We start from the raw sequence: 6435 nt of genomic DNA, 5'->3' as shown, positions 1-6435 counted from the left end.
GTTAATATAATAGATGGAGTATAGAATATTCTTCCAAAAACATGAGCGCTACTTCCTGAAGGACAAGCTGGGCCAAACTAAGATTTTCAGTGTTACTTTTGTTTTATTTATTGGTACCTAGAAAGTGAACTAATTTGACTTCTTTTTCTGTCTTCAAATAAACTTTCGAGAGATACAAAAGAGTAGGAATATCACAAAAATTGGTATACCAAGATCAAAATGGCTATTATTAAGAAAACAAATTATAACAAATACTGAAAAGGATATGGACAAAGCAGAATTCTTTTTTTTCCAAACTTCCCTATAATTTTAATTTGCCCAAGAGAAAATCACAGGTTCTGGGGGACCATCCAACAGTAACAGTTCCAGGAGTCTCAAAATACCACTTGATAATGCACTACAGTCCAAAAAAATTCATCTCTGATACCTCAGAGTTAACAAACATTTAAAATAACATAGAAAAACTTGATGAGGTTTTTCTTCCCTCCCCTTTACAATACACACAATAAATGAAAGCTCCCAATCAATGCCCTTGGGTGCTTGTAAAGCATCCCAAATACGATTGTATACTGCAGACAAATCTAAGCATTTTCTGGAGACTTCCAGGGTATGCCAGACATGCCATTTGAAAGTCTCAGATGCAGCGCTGAAGTGGATGGTCCAGGAGAAGAGAGCTATGATTCTCCCATAACTAAAGCAGCTCACACACTAGCCAGGCAAGTGAACATAGATCTAGTCCTTGAGACTTCTGGTAATTCGGGGTGAAACTGAGTGCTTAAAAGCACTCCCAAAAGCCAAGAGGAAAAGCTAAAACTTATGACTGTCCCACCTTGTCCACCATGCTGTACCCCATGACTCCACATGGAGACCAGTGACTTTCCAGTAACTGGTATGTTGCTCTCTGTTGGAATATAAAGAAGAGATCAGAAAGAGGGGAAAGGAAATCCCTATCCCAGCCACAAACTACTTATTTTGCTTTATCTTGTCCGGATCACTGGCTGGACGGCGGGGGAGAAGAAAGGAAATGCAGAGCATGAGCTTGCACAGAAAGGGGTTGCCTCCATCCCTCTTTGGAAGCTACAGGGTATCAAGCCAGTGTGTCACAGAGCTGAGAAAAAGGTGGCTCTGAGGTCGTGTGAAATGAAGGCAACACGTGGGAAAGCGTGGGTGGGGCAGGACCCCAAGGTCAATGGTAAGGCTGGAGTGGGCTGGAGACTGGTGGCTTCTGGGTGACTGACTTTCTGCATGCAAGGGTGGAGGAGAGGCCAGCTTCCTCCATTCTTGCCAGCCTGGCTCCTCTCCAGACCACACTGGCACCACCCTGTGCATTCTTTTGTGGCCAACCGGGATGCCACAGAGGACCAGTACACCTGCTATCCTCTGAGCAAGAAACCAGCTGTGATGGAAACACGTTGGACTTGCTGGTTTACAAAAAAAGGTGAACATGATTCTATTTTTTCAAAAATCATGCCTAATGGCAGTTCAACTTCACAAGTCTTGTCTTGCATTCTCTACTACATCTTGATCAGTCAGCCTGTCAATTGCAGTCACTAGTAGTAGGGACTCAGCTTTTTATATCCCAGGTAACTTGGCTACTCTGGGAATAGGCCGTAGGAACACCAGGGGCTTCCAGACTGGTCAAAGGATATTCCCAAGTCCGGTCCATTGTACGGCTCAATCATTCCCTGAGTGGATTGTAGTTCAGCCCAGATGATCCTGTAATTTTTACCTTTGTTGCTGTCCTAGTATGCCTGGCCGTTACACTCATAGCACACGGCAAACTCTATTCTTTCATAAGACTGAATTTTCTCAGGCAAGCTGATGTCAAAGGAGAACGTGTCCCTGTCTGAACCAGCATAAGTGTCCTTCACATACGGACAAGGGAAGTCTGTGAAGCTTTTCCAAGTGTCAAATGTCATTCTGATCTTCACAACCTTCTCGAATGCCAGGTTCTGGACCTTCACGGTGCCTGCGATGGCTTTGTCCTTCAGTACACGGTTTTCAAGGCAGATATGGTTGGTCTGAAGTCGGTTTCTGAAGTCTAAGTGATCTGCGGAAGGCTGCGGAAAATCCAAAACAAAGCCCTCGCTCTCTGCTGTTGTCAGACTCTCGAGATGTTGTCTAGGAGCTCGGTGATGTTAAATGGAATACCTAGTGGGTCATCAAATTCTGAGAACACTTTGACCATTGTCAGGGCCTGCCCCTGACGGTCAGCGAAGGACACCCGCTTCTTCACCTTCTTCTCCTGCACTGTGGGGGCCTCCATTCCGTGGGCTTCATCCCTGCTGCCCAGCTGAATAAAAGGTCTGGGTGGCTTGCTCAGCTTTGGGGAGATCTTAAAGGTGAAGCGCTCCCTGCGCAGAGAAGGGTCCATGCTGCTGTAGCTGTACTGTATGTCCACAGCCATCACTGGGCTAGACGAGCAGGCTGGAGGTCTGCTCCATGGATTGCACCACTCTGGACTCCAGCTCCCCCAGCCGGTGGCATGCTTTAACTTTCCTCTCCCTACTAAGGGTACCATCCCAGACCTTCCCCTGGCTCAACACATGAATACCGGATGCAGCCAATGATCACTCCCGGATCAGGAACCAATAGCCACACTTGGAGCGAGCAGCACTCCGCCACATGATCTGCAGCGTGTGGTGAGTGACATAGCTGAAGTCCAGGATCTGGAAAGGGGACAGTGGTCACAGTTTCATCAGGAGCCAAGGGACCCAAGCCAAGGGGCGGAGGCGATTTCCTATGGTGGAACGTCCGGTTGTAGAAACTGACTGAGGAGCGTGTAAAGTTTCTTTCCCCTTGCTAGCAATGATCCAAAGCAGAATTCTTATACACTTCTGTTGGGAATGTAAACTGATGCAACAACTATGGAAACTATCATAGAGATTTCTGGAAATAGAGCTACCATACGATCCACCTATAATGAATAACATTGTCAGTCTGGCAGGATCTAGAGTCACCCAGGAATGAATAGAGAGAAAATGTGGTATATACACACAATGAAGGGTTTTGTTTTCAGTTGTAAGAATGAAATCATGTCAACTGGAAAATGAATGGGACCATACATAACATGAAAGTAGGAGGACTATGAGGAAGGAGGAAAGAGTAAAGTGGGTAATGAATGATAAATATCCAACATTTTTCATATGTAGAAATTGTATCTATATATAAATACATGCATAAACATATGTGGGATGAGAGTAGAATGGGAACTATTTGAAGAGAAAGAAGGATTGGTGAGCAAGGGAGAGCAGGGATGGGGGAGAGCAGTGGGGAGGTAGATGCATCAGATGATAAAACCCACTGTCTTGTACACTGATCAAAGTAACTTATGGAAAAGAGAAAAATAGATCTTGAAGGAACAATAGAGTGATTGGTGGCAGATAGTACATGAGGTCAAGGGCATGGACCAACCTTAGAATAGAAAGAAGTAGAAATGGGAAGAACTTACATAAACATGGATACAGATGAGAGGAAATATCATGGAGAGCCTTCTTCTTCTATGGTGCAAAAGTTAAAATATTTTCAGTGCATTGAGGTCAGAGCAGTGAGAAAAGAGAGGAACTACCTTGTAGATTGGAGAGACGATCACCAGAAGCAATCCAAGAATGGCTGACCAACACCGATAGCCAAATCAAGATGAGGAAAAGAAAGCAGGATGGGAATGTGAGGGAGAGCTGAGAAAAGTAGCAAAGAACCATGGGATTCAAATGCCCACAGAAGTCTCTGCACTTGCTACAAAAGGAATTAAAATTCAAAGCAGCTCCTGTTGGTGCTGGAGGGATGGTTCAGTGCTTAAAAGTGTTTGCCAAGCAAGGAGAGGACCTGAGTTTGAATATCCAGAACCCAAATAAAACTGGATATGAGTGTCTGTAGTCCCAACAATCTAAAGAGGATATGGGAGGAAGAAACAAAGGATCTCCTGAAGCTCAATGGACAGCTAGCCTTGCATACACAGCAAAGGCTAAAAGTGGGACCCTCATCTCAAAACCGAATCACATGACCCCCACAATAACACACATGAATGCATATACACATATACGTTATGCATCCACACAAGTGACTGATTTTCTGATAAATATAAAGAGTGGTACATACCATTGTTTTATGTGAAACAAAGGAAGTCTTCAGAAAGAAGAAGAAATAGGTAAGGATATTAAGATCTAGCAGTTGTGGTAGCACCAACCTGTAAACCCAAGTCTTGGGAGTCTTGAGTCAGGAGGACTAGAAAATTGAGGGCAATGTGGGTTACATGATAACTTGTCTCAAAAACAAAAACTAAAAAAGAGTACACACTGTGCATTTTCATACTTGGATCAGAGTTATAATGTACAGAATTCGAATCAGTCAAATCCTGTTTCACACTTTTAGCTTCTTCTTCTGAATGTGGATGTTACTTTTGGATAAATGTATCACTCTTGACTCTGTTCCTTCATTGGTAAAAAGCAAAAATAAAAATAGAGAAATAATTTAGTACAATAGTTAAAATTAGTGCATAAGTTATAGAACCCAATGATGCATAAAGTCTTTTTCTAATTACTATTAATTGTTTAAATTGTTAAAACATTATTTTAAGTTTTATTAGGGAAAACAAAAAAACATGAGGTAACCTTTAAAGTGAAATGCTGGAGAATGTAAAATTTTGACCTGTTGGCAAAGATGAACTCAATATGTTGAGGAGAGTCTTACATTGTCATGTTCATTACAACACAATTCAGTCACTAGATTATGGAATCAACCTAAGTGCTTATTAAGGAGCAAATGGACAAAGAAATCATGGTTCATATATGCAATGGATGCTATTCCACTATAAAAAGAATGAGGTCCAGTTAGTTGTGACAGTTTGGTTGGAACTAGAGGACGTTTTAAGTTAAGCACATCACAAAATGAGAAACACCAAATGGTCTCACTCACGTTGAAACTAAGAGAACATGATGCTATAGGAGTTGAGAACAGAATATTGATTGCTAAGTATGAAGTGAACAGGGAGTAGGAAGTTGAGACGGGTTGTTCAATAGCTACAATATTATAGTTAGATAGGGAGAGTAAATACCAGATAATTTGACTATAGGTGACTATAGTCAAAATAGTCACAAAAGAGGATCCAAAATGTACTTAACAGAGAATGAATGATGAAAGATTATGACGATGGATAATCTAATTATCCTAATGTGATCATTAAGCAATGTACATATGAAACAATCTATTTTAATGAGATGTATTATACTTTTTTTTTTTTTTTTGGTTTTTCGAGACAGGGTTTCTCTGTGTAGCTTTGTGCCTTTCCTGGAACTCACTTGGTAGTCTAGGCTGGCCTCGAACTCACAGAGATCCGCCTGGCTCTGCCTCCCGAGTGCTGGGATTAAAGGCGTGCGCCACCACCGCCCGGGTATTATACTTTTATACTTTTGAGATATACTTAATAGGAGGCATTATACTTCATAATATATATATTATATACATATGTATATATGTGTGCATATACACTCTACCAATGGAGACACATCCACAGATAATTCTATTTTTGTTGATATTATAGAACATAAAATAGAATATAAAACAAACAAGTCTATTTTTGATTGACATTATCTATATGTAGAATATAAAATAGAACTGTCTGGGGATGCATCTCAATTGGTAGAGTGTTCAGCTACCACACATGAAGGGCTGAATTCAACTTGCAGTATGCCATAAATTGGATGCAGTGGCATATTGCTATATTCACAAAGAATTCCACAGAAGTATCACAAAGGTCCAGATCATTCTAAACTACACAACAAGTTTGAGGCCAGCTGGAACTACATGAAATCCTTTCTTCACAAAATAGAATTAAGTTTTAAAATTTAGAATTCTGGAATGAAATAAAGGTGGGAACTAAAAGACAGGGTATGGCAGAGCCATTTATATGGTTGCTTACATTTTCTCTTTCAGCCCCAAATTGTAAGCACCTCTAGAATTAACTATTGACTCAGAGCCAAGTACATGAGTATTATTTCATATAGCTCTGTATTTAAGGATATTGTATTATGCTAAAATAAATAAAACCATTACATGAGAAAGAATAAATCAGGCCAAGTTTTAAACTATAATTTTTTGTTTGAACTAATAGATCATTTGAAGGTCTCCATCAAACTGGTTCATTCACAAATATGTGTTCATATCAAAATTCTGGGACTATGTATTTGCATTTGAAATAGTATTAAAGTTAACTATTTAAGTGAGTACCTATATATCACAGATGCTTAATTTTTGTGTATGGTGTATATTCCATGAACTTAAAAGTCACCCACAAGTATTTAGTAGAAAACTTGGTCTTTATCAGAATTCTAACAGCTTTTCACAAGTGGAGACTTGGTCTGGAAAGGGAAAAGCATCTCATAATAAGATTAACTCAGGTACTGTTAAGTCCCTTGATTACTTTAATAAATATAGACT

At 40.4% G+C, this 6435-nt stretch overlaps 1 pseudogene; it reads right to left on the bottom strand.

The window, feature by feature from the left end:
* Positions 1–1550: 1550 nt before the first annotated feature.
* On the bottom strand, positions 1551–2407 carry LOC131899530 (protein phosphatase 1 regulatory subunit 3B-like; annotated as a pseudogene).
* Positions 2408–6435: the final 4028 nt, after the last annotated feature.

This window comes from Peromyscus eremicus, chromosome X, assembly GCF_949786415.1.
Source record: "Peromyscus eremicus chromosome X, PerEre_H2_v1, whole genome shotgun sequence".
Lineage (NCBI taxonomy): Eukaryota > Metazoa > Chordata > Mammalia > Rodentia > Cricetidae > Peromyscus > Peromyscus eremicus.
The sequence above is the reverse complement of the archived record's forward strand: the minus strand, read 5'-3'. Positions and strand labels throughout refer to the sequence as shown.